The 16571-nt window shown below is 42.8% G+C and overlaps 1 protein-coding gene across 1 annotated transcript in view; it reads left to right on the top strand.

Annotated features, from left to right (window-relative positions):
* The window catches only part of myo3b (myosin IIIB), a 327297-nt gene that overhangs the window by 308258 nt on the left and 2468 nt on the right, over nucleotides 1-16571 (top strand).

Raw genomic sequence — 16571 nt, 5'->3', positions numbered from 1 at the left:
CGTGAAATTTACTGACTTGAAAGTTTCCCGGCCGCCTCCGGTGCTGGAGTGGATTTGACTAATCAGAGCGTGAAATTGTGATTAGCCTCTCCCAGTTTGTAGCGCGAGGAGGGCACCGGCACACTTGGCACGGCCAAAGGTGGAACCTCTTTTTGTTTTTTGTTTTTTTTGCCTCGCCACCGCGCTCCCAGATGGAGACGCCAGCTGCCAGCTAATAAACTCTGGACTGTGCGAGGACCTGGTCTAGGTCTGGCATGCGGAACAGGGAAGGTGTCATCGCCAAAGGGGGGGACAGGGATGTTTGTGTATTAGTAAATGTGTTTTATCATGTACTCCTTTCTACATTATTCAGTGTCAGAATAAAGTCCATCCCATAATAGCTCGTTTTGAGCATTTTAAGCACAAAGAGTTGGTGAAAAGCAAAGAAAAGGAGCTGAAAGGGACCCATCCATCCATTTCCTACCGCTTATTCCCTTTTTTAGGGTCGTGGGGGGCGCTGGCGCCTATCTCAGCTACAATTGGGCGGAAGGCGGCGTACACCCTGGACAAGTCGCCACCTCATCACAGGGCCAACACAGATAGACAGACAACATTCACACACTAGGGAGCATTTAGTGTTGCCAATCAACCTATCTCCAGGTGCATGTCTTTGGAGGTGGGAGGGGCCTATCCCAGGGTGCATGTCTTTGGAGGTGGGAGGGGCTTATCCCCAGGTGCATGTCTTTGGAGGTGGGAGGGGCCTATCTCCAGGTGCATGTCTTTGGAGGTGGGAGGGGCCTAACCCCAGGTGCATGTCTTTGGAGGTGGGAGGGGCCTATCCCCAGGTGCATGTCTTTGGAGGTGGGAGGGGCCTATCCCCAGGTGCATGTCTTTGGAGGTGGGAGGGGCCTATCTCCAGGTGCATGTCTTTGGAGGTGGGAGGGGCCTATCCCCAGGTGCATGTCTTTGGAGGTGGGAGGGGCCTATCCCCAGGTGCATGTCTTTGGAAGTGGGAGGAAGCTGGAGTAGAACCCACACATTCACGGTGAGAACATGCAAACTCCACACAGAAAGATCCCGAGCCTGGGATTGAACCCTGACTACTCAGGACCTTCGTACTGTGAGGCAGACGCACTAACCACTCTACCACCGTGAAGCCTAGCTGAAAGGAACCCTTCTCTGGTTAAATGACCACTTTCCGGCTGAGATAAACGAAAGGAGAAAGAAACTGTCACCGATGATGAGAGAGAACCGGGCCCAGAACAAGAGAGTGTCCCTAACAGTAGATATAGGCTGTACATAAATGGACTGCTGTATCAGGACCCCAAGGTTACCCCCTGGCTTTTTCAGTATTGACTTTGTGGATGTTTTTAGCATCTTGGTTTGTCCTGTCATGACTACTTCCAGTACTGTTATGTCCTGCACTAAGCTGGGCCTTCATATGGGCCTGCTGTTAGCTCGCGTGAATGTATGCAGCCTGCGTCATAAGTAGCAGGAAGTAGAGTGTATTATCAGAGATCATTTTATTAATATCTTTGCCATTTCTGAGACCCACCTTGATGATTCCTTTTCTGATTCTGTTGGCGCCATTGAGGGGTTCTTAATTTATAGGAAAGATAGGAACAGGTTTGGGGGAGGGGTGGCTATTTATGTTCAGAATCATTTATCTATTAAAGGGGAACATTATCAGCAGACCTATGTAAGCGTCAATATATACCTTGATGTTGCAGAAAAAAGACCATGTATTTTTTTAAGCGATTTCCAAACTCTAAATGGGTGAATTTTGGCAAATTAAACGCCTTTCTGTTTATCGATCTCGTAGCGATGACGTCAGAACGTAACGTCACCGAGGTAACACACCCGCCATTTTCATTTTCAACACATTACAAACACCGGGTCTCAGCTCTGTTATTTTCCGTTCTTTTGACTATTTTTTGGAACCTTGGAGACATCATGCCTGGTGGGTGTGTTGTCGGAGGGTGTAACAACACTAACAGGGAGGGATTCAAGTTGCACCACTGGCAAGAAATCTGCCACCAGACCCCCATTGAATGTACCAGTGTCTTCACATTTGACCGGCGATGCTAAGACAGACATGGCACAGAGATGTATGGATAACCTGCAGATGCATTTGCAACCATTAAGTCAACGGAATCACAAAGGTGAGTTTTGTTGATGTTGACTAATGTGCTAATCAGACATATTTGGCCGCAGCATGACTGCCAGCTAATCGATGCTAACATGCTACGCTTATCGATGCTAACATGCTATTTACGCTAGCTGTATGTACATGTGAAACTAGATACCTACATTTAATGCGAAACAAACACTTACCAATCGACATATTTAAGTTGCTCCAGTCACAAGATGCGAAAGTCCTGATGGTTTGGTCCGCACATTTTACCGGCGATGCTAATAAGGCAGCCATGCTATGGGCCACTTCATTAGGTACACCCATGCTATGGCCGAATAGCGTCAATAGCTTCAGTTTCTTCTTCAATTTCGTTTTCGCTACCTGCCTCCATACTCCGACCATCTGTTTCAATACATGCGTAATCCGTTGAATCGCTTAAACTGCTGAAATCCGAGTCTGAATCCGAGCTAATGTCGCTATATCTTGCTGTGGTAACCGCCATGTTGTTTGTATTGGCAGCCCTGTATGACGTCACAGGGGAATGGACATCGCAAATTGCGAAAATCAAGAACTTTAAAGCTTTTTTTAGGGATATTCCGGGAGGTGTAAAATTTTGAAAAAAACTTTGAAAAATAAAACAAGCCACTGGGAACTAATTTTTATTGTTTTTAACCCTTTTGAAATGGTGATAATGTTCCCCTTTAAAGTGCGTAATGATTTGATGAGGGAGAGCATTGAAGCTATTTGTGTTCGGGTCCATCTGCCGTATTTCAATCAATCAATCAATCAATGTTTACTTATATAGCCCTAAATCACAAGTGTCTCAAAGGGCTGCACAAACCACCACGACATCCTCGGTAGGCCCACATAAGGGCAAGGAAAACTCACACCCAGTGGGACATCGGTGACAATGATGACTATGAGAACATCCTCATCGCCCTCAATCCTTTCCAGAATCTCAGTATCTACTCACCACAGGTGTCTACTCACCACCACAGTCCCAACCAGTCTTTGGCCTGTAGGACTAATACCGTACGGACTCTCGGGCGCACCAGATTATAAGGCACACTGCCGATGAGCGGGTCTAGTCAGGTCTATTTTCATACAAAAAGCGCACCGCATTATAAGGCGCATTAAAGGAGTCGTATTATATTGATTATTTAACTTATATAGCCCTAAATCACTAGTGTCTCAAAGGGCTGCACAAACCACCACGACATCCTCGGTAGGCCCACATAAGGGCAAGGAAAACTCACACCCAGTGGGACATCGGTGACAATAATGACCCAGTGGGACGTCGGTGACAATGATGACTATGAGAACCTTAGAGAGGAGGAAAGCAATGGATGTCGAGCGGGTCTAACATGATACTGTGAAAGTTCAATCCATAATGGATCCAACACAGTCGCGAGAGTCCAGTCCAAAGCGGATCCAACACAGCAGCGAGAGTCCCGTTCACAGCGGAGCCAGCAGGAAACCATCCCAAGCGGAGGCGGATCAGCAGCGCAGAGATGTCCCCAGCCGATACACAGGCAAGCAGTACATGGCCACCGGATCGGACCGGACCCCCTAGACCAGTTGAAACCAATTCTAGTATTCTGTTTCTATAGGCCTCCTATTGCTGATGCTCTGTACCTGAAGGAGTTCTGTGAGAGATGTTTGACATAGAGAAATATATTTACTAGGTGATATGAATGTGGACTGGCTGGGAAAGGGCTGTACACACAAAAATAAGATACTATCCATTTTAAATGCTTGCAATCTGTCCCAAATTGTAGCCCCTCCCACGGGAATAGGGTGCAGGTATAAATGGTATGGTTTTAGCTACATGCATTGATCATATTCATACAAATGTTCCTGGCCAATGCTCCAAAGCAGTCTGGGTTCCTGTAGGTTTTACTGACTACAATATAAAAGCTGTCACTAGAAAGACAAGGGTTCCTAAACCTAAAGCGAAAATTATTTTTACAAGATTTGATGAAGAGTGCACTTATTTCTGTTAATGCACATGAGTGTTGTGGAGAAGCATGCCCCTTTGAAAACGTGTTCAGTCCAAACTAAGTCTGCCCCATGGAGTGATAATGCACTTAGGAGTTTAATGGCAGAAAGAGACATGGCTAAGAAAGCCTCACTTTAATTGTTGACAGGCATGAGTACTGTTCCTTAAGAAAGCAGCTGACGAAGGTAAACAAACTGAAAAAAAAGGACAGAGGTTATAAGACGTGAGATTTGATAGCAAAAATCTATGGAATGTTTTGAATGAAATCATGGGTAGAAAGAACAAAGTCTGTACACCTTTTGTGGACTCAAATGGGTTGGTACTCACCAAGCCATGTGACATTGCAAATTATTTGAATAACTATTATGTTGACAAGGTATCTCACTTAAGGTATGGTATGCATATGACCAATTACAACCAATCAGCTGACCTCATCAGGAATATTATAATGGATAATAAGGGGTGTGAATTCAGTTTTCATCAGGTTGAAGTCAGCAAGGTTGAGAAGTTACTACACTCTCTTCCGGACCACAAAGTAGACAACCTGGGTAGTAAGTTACTGACAATGACTGCAGATGTGGGGACCCCCCTTGGTGATGTAATGGACGTCAAGTGGATCTAACATAATTGTGAGAGTCCAGTCCATAGTGGATCTAACATAATAGTATGAGAGTCCAGTCCATAGTGGATTTAACATAATAGTGTGAGAGTCCAGTCCATAGTGGATCTAACATAATAGTGAGAGTCCAGTCCATAGTGGATCTAACATAATAGTGTGAGAGTCCAGTCCATAGTGGATCTAACATAATAGTGTGAGAGTCCAGTCCATAGTGGATCTAACATAATAGTGTGAGATAATAGTGAGAGTCCAGTCCATAGTGGATCTAACATAATAGTGTGAGAGTCCAGTCCATAGTGGATCTAACATAATAGTGAGAGTCCAGTCCATAGTGGATCTAACATAATAGTATGAGAGTCCAGTCCATAGTGGATCTAACATAATAGTGAGAGTCCAGTCCATAGTGGATCTAACATAATAGTGAGAGTCCAGTCCACAGTGGATCTAACATAATAGTGTGAGAGTCCAGTCCATAGTGGATCTAACATAATAGTGAGAGTCCAGTCCATAGTGGATCTAACATAATAGTGTGAGAGTCCAGTCCATAGTGGATCTAACATAATAGTGTGAGAGTCCAGTCCATAGTGGGTCTAACATAATAGTGAGAGTCCAGTCCATAGTGGATCTAACATAATAGTGAGAGTCCAGTCCATAGTGGATCTAACATAATAGTGTGAGAGTCCAGTCCATAGTGGATCTAACATAATAGTGTGAGAGTCCAGTCCATAGTGGATCTAACATAATAGTGTGAGAGTCCAGTCCATAGTGGATCTAACATAATAGTGAGAGTCCAGTCCATAGTGGATCTAACATAATAGTGTGAGAGTCCAGTCCATAGTGGATCTAACATAATAGAGGGAGAGTCCAGTCCATAGTGGATCTAACATAATAGTGTGACAGTCCAGTCCATAGTGGATCTAACATAATAGTGAGAGTCCAGTCCATAGTGGATCTAACATAATAGTATGAGAGTCCAGTCCATAGTGGATCTAACATAATAGTGAGAGTCCAGTCCATAGTGGAGCTAACATAATAGTATGAGAGTCCAGTCCATAGTGGATCTAACATAATAGTGAGAGTCCAGTCCATAGTGGATCTAACATAATAGTGAGAGTCCAGTCCATAGTGGATCTAACATAATAGTGAGAGTCCAGTCCATAGTGGATCTAACATAATAATGTGACAGTCCAGTCCATAGTGGATCTAACATAATAGTGAGAGTCCAGTCCATAGAGGATCTAACATAATAGTGTGAGAGTCCAGTCCATAGTGGATCTAACATAATAGTGTGAGAGTCCAGTCCATAGTGGATCTAACATAATAGTGTGAGTCCAGTCCATAGTGGATCTAACATAATAGTGAGAGTCCAGTCCACAGTGGATCTAACATAATAGTGTGAGAGTCCAGTCCATAGTGGATCTAACATAATAGTGTGAGAGTCCAGTCCATAGTGGATCTAACATAATAGTGTGAGAGTCCAGTCCATAGTGGATCTAACATAATAGTGTGAGAGTCCAGTCCATAGTGGATCTAACATAATAGTGAGAGTCCAGTCCATAATGGATCTAACATAATAGTATGAGAGTCCAGTCCATAGTGGATCTAACATAATAGTGTGAGAGTCCAGTCCAGAGTGGATCTAACATAATAGTGTGAGAGTCCAGTCCACAGTGGATCTAACATAATAGTGAGAGCACAGTCCATAGTGGATCTAACATAATAGTGTGAGAGTCCAGTCCACAATGGATCTAACATAATAGTGAGAGTCCAGTCCATAGTGGATCTAACATAATAGTGTGAGAGTCCAGTCCATAGTGGATCTAACATAATAGTGTGAGAGTCCAGTCCATAGTGGATCTAACATAATAGTGTGAGAGTCCAGTCCATAGTGGATCTAACATAATAGTGAGAGTCCAGTCCATAGTGGATCTAACACAATAGTGTGAGTCCAGTCCACAGTGGATCTAACATAATAGTGAGAGTCCAGTCCATAGTGGATCTAACATAATAGTGAGAGTCCAGTCCATAGTGGATCTAACATAATAGTGAGAGTCCAGTCCATAGTGGATCTAACATAATAGTGAGAGTCCAGTCCATAGTGGATCTAACATAATAGTGGAAGTCCAGTCCATAGTGGATCTAACATAATAGTGTGAGAGTCCAGTCCATAGTGGATCTAACATAATAGTGTGAGAGTCCAGTCCATAGTGGATCTAACATAATAGTGTGAGAGTCCAGTCCATAGTGGATCTAACATAATAGTGTGAGAGTCCAGTCCATAGTGGATCTAACATAATAGTGTGAGAGTCCAGTCCATAGTGGATCTAACATAATAGTGAGAGTCTAGTCCATAGTGGATCTAACATAATAGTGAGAGTCCAGTCCATAGTGGATCTAACATAATAGTATGAGAGTCCAGTCCATAGTGGATCTAACATAATAGTGAGAGTCCAGTCCATAGTGGATCTAACATAATAGTGTGAGAGTCCAGTCCATAGTGGATCTAACATAATAGTGTGAGAGTCCAGTCCATAGTGGATCTAACATAATAGTGTGAGAGTCCAGTCCATAGTGGATCTAACATAATAGTGTGAGAGTCCAGTCCATAGTGGATCTAACATAATAGTGTGAGAGTCCAGTCCATAGTGGATCTAACATAATAGTGAGAGTCTAGTCCATAGTGGATCTAACATAATAGTGTGAGAGTCCAGTCCATAGTGGATCTAACATAATAGTGTGAGAGTCCAGTCCATAGTGGATCTAACATAATAGTGAGAGTCCAGTCCATAGTGGATCAAACATAATAGTGTGAGAGTCCAGTCCATAGTGGATCTAACATAATAGTGTAAGAGTCCAGTCCATAGTTGATCTAACATAATAGTGAGAGTCCAGTCCATAGTGGATCTAACATAATAGTGTGAGAGTCCAGTCCATAGTGGATCTAACATAATAGTGAGAGTCCAGTCCATAGTGGATCTAACATAATAGTGAGAGTCCAGTCCATAGTGGATCTAACATAATAGTGTGAGTCCAGTCCATAGTGGATCTAACATAATAGTGAGAGTCCAGTCCATAGTGGATCTAACATAATAGTGTGAGAGTCCAGTCCATAGTGGATCTAACATAATAGTGAGAGTCCAGTCCATAGTGGATCTAACATAATAGTGTGAGTCCAGTCCATAGTGGATCTAACATAATAGTGAGAGTCCAGTCCATAGTGGATCTAACATAATAGTATGAGAGTCCAGTCCATAGTGGATCTAACATAATAGTGAGAGTCCAGTCCATAGTGGATCTAACATAATAGTGTGAGAGTCCAGTCCATAGTGGATCTAACATAATAAAGAGAGTCCAGTCCATAGTGGATCTAACATAATAGTGTGAGAGTCCAGTCCATAGTGGATCTAACAGAATAGTGTGAGAGTCCAGTCCATAGTGGATCTAACATAATAGTGTGAGAGTCCAGTCCATAGTGGATCTAACATAATAGTGTGAGTCCAGTCCATAGTGGATCTAACATAATAATGAGAGTCCAGTCCATAGTGGATCTAACATAATAGTGAGAGTCCAGTCCATAGTGGATCTAACATAATAGTGAGAGTCCAGTCCTTAGTGGATCTAACATAATAGTGTGACAGTCCAGTCCATAGTGGATCTAACATAATAGTGAGAGTCCAGTCCATAGTGGATCTAACATAATAGTGAGAGTCCAGTCCATAGTGGATCTAACATAATGGTGTGAGAGTCCAGTCCATAGTGGATCTAACATAATAGTGTGAGAGTCCAGTCCATAGTGGATCTAACATAATAGTGAGAGTCCAGTCCATAGTGGATCCAACATAATAGCGAGAGTCCCGTCCATAGTGGATCTAACATAATAGTGTGAGAGTCCAGTCCATAGTGGATCTAACATAATAGTGAGAGTCCAGTCCATAGTGGATCTAACATAATAGTGAGAGTCCAGTCCATAGTGGATCTAACATAATAGTGAGAGTCCAGTCCATAGTGGATCTAACATAATAGTGTGAGAGTCCAGTCCATAGTGGATCTAACATAATAGTGAGAGTCCAGTCCATAGTGGATCTAACATAATAGTGAGAGTCCAGTCCATAGTGGATCTAACATAATAGTGTGAGTCCAGTCCATAGTGGATCTAACATAATAGTGAGAGTCCAGTCCATAGTGGATCTAACATAATAGTGTGAGAGTCCAGTCCATAGTGGATCTAACATAATAGTGAGAGTCCAGTCCATAGTGGATCTAACATAATAGTGTGAGTCCAGTCCATAGTGGATCTAACATAATAGTGAGAGTCCAGTCCATAGTGGATCTAACATAATAGTATGAGAGTCCAGTCCATAGTGGATCTAACATAATAGTGAGAGTCCAGTCCATAGTGGATCTAACATAATAGTGTGAGAGTCCAGTCCATAGTGGATCTAACATAATAAAGAGAGTCCAGTCCATAGTGGATCTAACATAATAGTGTGAGAGTCCAGTCCATAGTGGATCTAACATAATAGTGTGAGAGTCCAGTCCATAGTGGATCTAACATAATAGTGTGAGAGTCCAGTCCATAGTGGATCTAACATAATAGTGTGAGAGTCCAGTCCATAGTGGATCTAACATAATAGTGAGAGTCCAGTCCATAGTGGATCTAACATAATAGTGAGAGTCCAGTCCATAGTGGATCTAACATAATAGTGTGAGAGTCCAGTCCATAGTGGATCTAACATAATAGTGAGAGTCCAGTCCATAGTGGATCTAACATAATAGTGTGAGTCCAGTCCATAGTGGATCTAACATAATAATGAGAGTCCAGTCCATAGTGGATCTAACATAATAGTGAGAGTCCAGTCCATAGTGGATCCAACATAATAGTGAGAGTCCAGTCCTTAGTGGATCTAACATAATAGTGTGACAGTCCAGTCCATAGTGGATCTAACATAATAGTGAGAGTCCAGTCCATAGTGGATCTAACATAATAGTGAGAGTCCAGTCCATAGTGGATCCAACATAATAGTGAGAGTCCAGTCCATAGTGGATCTAACATAATAGTGAGAGTCCAGTCCATAGTGGATCTAACATAATAGTGAGAGTCCAGTCCATAGTGGATCTAACATAATAGTGTGAGAGTCCAGTCCATAGTGGATCTAACATAATAGTGTGAGAGTCCAGTCCATAGTGGATCTAACATAATAGTGTGAGTCCAGTCCATAGTGGATCTAACATAATAATGAGAGTCCAGTCCATAGTGGATCTAACATAATAGTGAGAGTCCAGTCCATAGTGGATCCAACATAATAGTGAGAGTCCAGTCCTTAGTGGATCTAACATAATAGTGTGACAGTCCAGTCCATAGTGGATCTAACATAATAGTGAGAGTCCAGTCCATAGTGGATCTAACATAATAGTGAGAGTCCAGTCCATAGTGGATCTAACATAATAGTGAGAGTCCAGTCCATAGTGGATCTAACATAATAGTGAGAGTCCAGTCCATAGTGGATCTAACATAATAGTGAGAGTCCAGTCCATAGTGGATCTAACATAATAGTGTGAGAGTCCAGTCCATAGTGGATCTAACATAATAGTGTGAGAGTCCAGTCCATAGTGGATCTAACATAATAGTGTGAGAGTCCAGTCCATGGTGGGGCCAGCAGGAGACCATCCCTGACCATACTTGTTATTCTGACTCTGTATGAGGGCAACAGTTTGACCCTGGAACAGATCACTTCTATTATTCTATTTATACTTCTATTGTTTCTTCTGAAGTGTAAAGGCCAAGATGCATCGTGTGCAAACGTGTCCACTTTTTTCTAGTCTTTCAGGTTTGATGTGACCTTGTACTTCATGGTGGAGGAGGAGACTTCCCCTCCTGAATTCAGGATTATCCCATCCAGGGTGGGCTGCTGGGAGGTCTAATGAGCAGCCCCGCCCCCCCGTGACCCCGGGCCAGGCCCACATTGCCGAGGTTCTGCTCCTTGCTGGTGAATGTGCACACTTCATAGCCTCAGAGGAGCGGGGGGGGAGGAGGGGGCGGGGCCGACTTGTATCGCATTGCAGGGAAAATTAGGGAGCGCAAAGTTGGACTTTGTGTGTCGGGGGGGGGGCTGTGAACAATGGCGGCTTTCTGTCAGGCTGCAGCTTCAAAGCGCCGCTGAGTGACTGCTCCCAGTTCCACTTTGTTGTCCGTCACTGAGGAACTTCACAGATGTTGCACCACTCGGGCGGCTGGAGTGTCCTTAGCTTGCAGCCTTTCTCCCCACGCAGGACGCCACCCAGCACACCCTCCACCCTCCCCCTCGCACCCCCAAGACTTCACATCTGTCACAGCAGATAGAACTGAACCGTGACATGTTTTGTTTTTTTAAGATATCAAACTTTCACGTGCAGCTCCACTATTCTCATGACATCGCAGGACTTCTGATGTAGTTTCTTTACAACTCTGGCCGACCTCTGATTTTGCATAAAAAGTAATAATAATTAAAGCTGCAAGCAGCGATGGACGGGACCAACTTTTGCTGGTGTTTCCTGCCTTTACCCATTCAACATATCTTTACCTGCACACTACCTACCTTCCCTGCATCCTGGGGCCACACTAGTACTTTTTTCTTTCACCCATACATGCTGGTGCTTCCTGCCATCACCCAGACAACATATCTTTACCTGCACATTACCTACCTTCTCTGTATCCTGGAGTTAAACTGGTGCCTCCTTCTTTCACCCAGTCAACATATCTTTACCTGCACATTACCTACCTTCTCTGTATCCTGGGGTCAAACTGGTGCCTCCTTCTTTCACCCAGTCAACATATCTCTACCCGCACATTACCTACCTTCTCTGCATTGTGTGGTCACTCTGGTGCTTCCTGCTTTTAAGCAGCCATCTTGAGACGGCAGCAGCATCAGCGAAGCGGTTCTTTGAAGGCTCGTAAAATCAAAACCGAAGCAGTTAGAAAAACTCTTTGTGCAACTTTTAATCAGAAGGGTTCAATCTCTTTCCTGTGCAATTTTGAAGCCGACAGAACAAACGCGCTCAGAGGAGATAATGTTTGAAAAAAAGGTGACAGGTTTATACAACATTTTTGTTTTGAAGGGGTAATTGCCAACTTCCTGTTGATTTTTACTGAAGATTGTCAATTAATGAAATGTAGGTCTAAATGAGACCTACATAGAGGTTTTTGTTTCATGTCTCTACGACATTCTTACCGGAAGTTACAAACAGTTTTGTCTTTGTTTTCTTCCTAAGAGCAGTTTTGTCTGTGTTTTATTCCTTGGGGGAGCTAGAGCGCGATTTTGAGTTTTGGGGTTTGTTCGTTTTTTTTGCCAGTCCTTATGTGTGTGTCTAAGTTGGGGGGGGTTTGAGCATTTTAAGGGGGGCAAGTTACAGCTCAAAGAGGCAAAAATGAATTTTTTTAGGAAACTTTTGTTTTGAAGGGGTTTTTGCCAACTTCCTGTTGATTTTTGCTGAAGGAGGTCAGTGTTTGATATCTAGGTCTAAGTCAGACCTACATAGGGTTTTTTTTTTCATGTCTCTACGACATTCCTAACGGAAGTTACAAGCAGTTTTGTCTGTGTTTTTTCCTTGGGGGCGCTAGATCGCAATTTTGAGTTTTGGGTTTTGTTTTTTGATTAGATCGTAATTTTCGCCAGTCCTGATGTGTGTGTCAAATTAGGTGAGTTTTGAAGCATGTTAAGGGGGTCAAATTACAGCTCAAAGAGGCGGCATTATTGTTATAATAAAACCTTAGAAATACAATAGGGTCCTCTGTCCCAAAGGGACATTCGGTCCCTAATAAGAATACCTTACCACCACAGAGTACAAGTGTCATGTTCAATTGCCCGAACAATGTCTTGTTTCTGTTAAATATTCCCTTTCTGTTAAATATTCCCTTTGTTCTGTTTTCTCTTAGTTGCCATAAGTGCTGATTATTTTCACCTGCCTCTGATTAGTGTTCGGAATGCTCACCTGCTGCCGGGCACTAATCAGAGAGCTACTTATTCCTGCCTTTCGCCACACTCTGTCTGGCTGTCTTGTTTGCTTCACGCTGTCAGGTTCGAACACTGATGACGTCTATTAAACAGACAAGAAGCAAGGAATCGGGCAGATACAGAGTTCAGTTTGGCTCAATAAGGAGAGCTGTATTGGGCTGTACACTTAGTTACAGTTCCAACCTACGCTCTGAGGTCCAGTCCCACGTGCTCCTCTATTTATTTGGGAGGTCCCTGGTTACATCACGCCCTGTCTCTGCTTTATCTGCGTCACGATACTCGATGTTCTGGGCACAAACACTTATATGAAACGACTAGCAATCCAAGATTGCAAGATGTCTCTTTGCACGGATAGAAAAGTACAACTTCAGCACAATTGATAATAACTATAGCAACGACAAGAGTTGTGTGATAACTTACACATAATTATTCTAACACATGCAACACGTTACGTTGATTTCTTACTTTCTAGTTCCATGCTAGCTTTTCCTTTAACTCGCCATGCTACCGGCACGTGTCCTATATTTTTGTATTCCTGCCTAACTGATTTATGGGAAATAAATCATTGTCTTACCTCCACGCTGCTTCTGGAGTTCCGTCTGCATCCTGGGAAAACAATCGCCGTGACAATAAGCTTAATTGGTTCTCTGACGGAGCTCTTAAAATGGAGCTGCACTTTTTGGGGGGAATTTTTCGTTCACAATCATTACGAGAGGCAAGAAAACAGATGTCTTGTTTGTATGCACTCGTAAATAAAAGTCAGCTTAAAATGGATTCAATGTTAGGTCCTCTATTCTGCCCATAAAACCCAATATACCACCATTCAAAGACAGCAAACAATATTCCATTTACATTTGGTGACATGAATATTACCAAGTATTAGTGATATCGTTATGAAAAGACAAACATTTTTTCATGGCGCCGTGATCACAGAGAGTTAACTGGCCTGTGCTGCTACATTGACTTCATCAGCTGGTGAGCTGCATTCTTTTTGATTGATTGATTGATTGATACTTTTATTAGTAGATTGCACAGTACAGTACATATTCCGTACAATTGACCACTAAATGGTAACACCCGAATAAGTTTTTCAACTTGTTTAAGTCGGGGTCCACGTTAATCAATTCATGGCAAGTTAAAACTCTACTATGCTAAAGCCATTTATCAACAACACCCACAAACGCAGCCGGTTTCGCTGGGCCCGAGCTCATCTAAGATGGATTGATGCAAAGTGGAAAAGTGGTCTGTGGTCTGACCAGTCCACATTTCAAATTGTTTTTGGAAACTCTGGACGTCGTGTCCTCTGGACCAAAGAGGAAAATAACCATCCGGATTTTTCATGGCGCAAAGTGTAAAAGTCAGCATGTGTGATGGTATGGGGGTGTATTAGTGGCCAAGGTATGGGTAACTTACACATCTGTGAAGGCACCATTAATGCTGAAAGGTCCATACAGGTTTTGGAGCAACATATGTTGTCATCCAAGCAACGTTATCAGGGACGCCCCTGCTTATTTCGCCAAACCACATGTTACAACAGCGTGGCTTCATTGTAAAAGAATGCGGGTACTAGACTGGCCTGCCTGTAGTCCAGGCATTGAAAATGTGTGAAGGCTAAAATACGAGGCAGGAAACTGTTGAACAACTTAAGCTGTACATCAAGCAAGAATGGGAAATAATTCCACTTCAAAAATGTGTCTCCTTACTTCCCAAACCTGCACTGAGTGTTGTTCAAAGGAAAGGTCATGTAACACACTGGTAAAAATGCCTTTTTTGCAATGTGTTGCTTCCAATAATGGGCTTCACGGTGGCAGAGGGGTTAGTGCGTCTGCCTCACAATACGAAGTTCCTGCAGTCCTGGGTTCTAATCCAGGCTCGGGATCTTTCTGTGTGGAGTTTGCATGTTCTCCCCGTGAATGCGTGGGTTCCCTCCGGGTACTCCGGCTTCCTCCCACCTCCAAAGACATGCACCTGGGGATAGGCCCCTCCCACCTCCAAAGACATGCACCTGGGGATAGGTTGATTGGCAACACTAAATGGTCCCTAGTGTGTGAATGTGAGTGTGAATGTTGTCTGTCTATCTGTGTTGGCCCTGCGATGAGGTGGCGACTTGTCCAGGGTGTACCCCGCCTTCCGCCCGATTGTAGCTGAGATAGGTGCCAGCGCCCCCCGCGACCCCAAAAGGGAATAAGTGGTAGAAAATGGATGGATGGATGCTTCCAATAAATTGTGAGTTCTGTTAAGTACTGTTAAGTATCTTGTCTTTGCAGTCTATTCAATTGAATATCAGTTGAAAATGATTTGTTGTATTCTCTTTTTATATAGCATTTCCACAACCTGACAACCTCACTTCTCTTGACTTTTGTAAATCATGCGTCTCACCGTGATTTTAGAAAGATGAGGACATTATCTGACAAGTTGGTTAACTTTGTCGTCCAATTTAGACACAGAAAGACACTTGTTTCCACCAATATTTTCCTTGCAAGGATGATTGTGAGTTATTCTTCATCTAAATGGGAATATATCAACATTCCAGCCGTCGACATTGTGATGACAGCAGACATTGTACAGTAAATGTGTTTTATGATGTCTGTTGGCGCTCATGAAGTCTGCATTTGAGTAGTAATCAGTGATGTCTTCCAAGGACAAAGCAAGCGATGTGATGCATTTGTGAAAAGAATGTATGCTAAAATGAGCAAAATACGTAAATATTAAACATTGTTATGAAGGTCCCTGTTACGACATTACATAGATACTTACAGCATGGATATAAAACAATGATGCAGTGTTTGGATGTTTTTGTGTGATTTATAGGCAAAATTGGAGAACTCTGATAAGACTTTTGTTTGTGTTTATTTACTATTTAGGATGCAAATCCAAAAAGAAAAACATATCTGTTCTTATCGCACACAAGGATTTGGGAATTATAGGCAAAGTTCCAAATAAAGTGCAGTTCCTCTTTTACTCAAAGCTCATATTTCTCAAATCTCAATTTGAAATGAATACTAGATGATCTCCTGCTGGCCCCATTCTGGACTGGACTCTCTCACTATTATGTTAGATCCACTATGGACTGGACTCTCACACTATTATGTTAGATCCACTATGGACTGGACTCTCACTATTATGTTAGATCCACTATGGACTGGACTCTCACACTATTATGTTAGATCCACTATGGACTGGACTCTCACACTATTATGTTAGATCCACTATGGACTGAACTCTCACTATTATGTTAGATCCACTATGGACTGGACTCTCACACTATTATGTTGGATCCACTATGGACTGGACTCTCACACTATTATGTTAGATCCACTATGAACTGGACTCTCACTATTATGTTAGATCCACTATGGACTGGACTCTCACTATTATGTTAGATCTACTATGGACTGGACTCTCACACTATTATGTTAGATCCACTATGGACTGGACTCTCACTATTATGTTAGATCCACTATGGACTGGACTCTCACACTATTATGTTAGATCCACTATGGACTGGATTCTCACACTATTATGTTAGATCCACTATGGACTGGACTCTAACTATTATGTTAGATCCACTATGGACTGGACTCTAACTATTATGTTGGATCCACTATGGACTGGACTCTAACTATTATGTTAGATCCACTATGGACTGGACTCTCACTATTATGTTAGATCCACTATGGACTGGACTCTCACACTATTATGTTAGATCCACTATGGACTGGACTCTCACATACACACATCATACACAAATACACATTGGCCCCCCAGACAAATTTTTTCTGTCAATGTGGCCCCTGAGTCAAAATATTTGCCCAGCTCTGCACTAAACTCTGGTTTTATTTCTTTTTG

This window comes from Nerophis ophidion, linkage group LG19 (assembly GCF_033978795.1).
Source record: "Nerophis ophidion isolate RoL-2023_Sa linkage group LG19, RoL_Noph_v1.0, whole genome shotgun sequence".
NCBI lineage: Eukaryota > Metazoa > Chordata > Actinopteri > Syngnathiformes > Syngnathidae > Nerophis > Nerophis ophidion.
The sequence above is the reverse complement of the archived record's forward strand: the minus strand, read 5'-3'. Positions and strand labels throughout refer to the sequence as shown.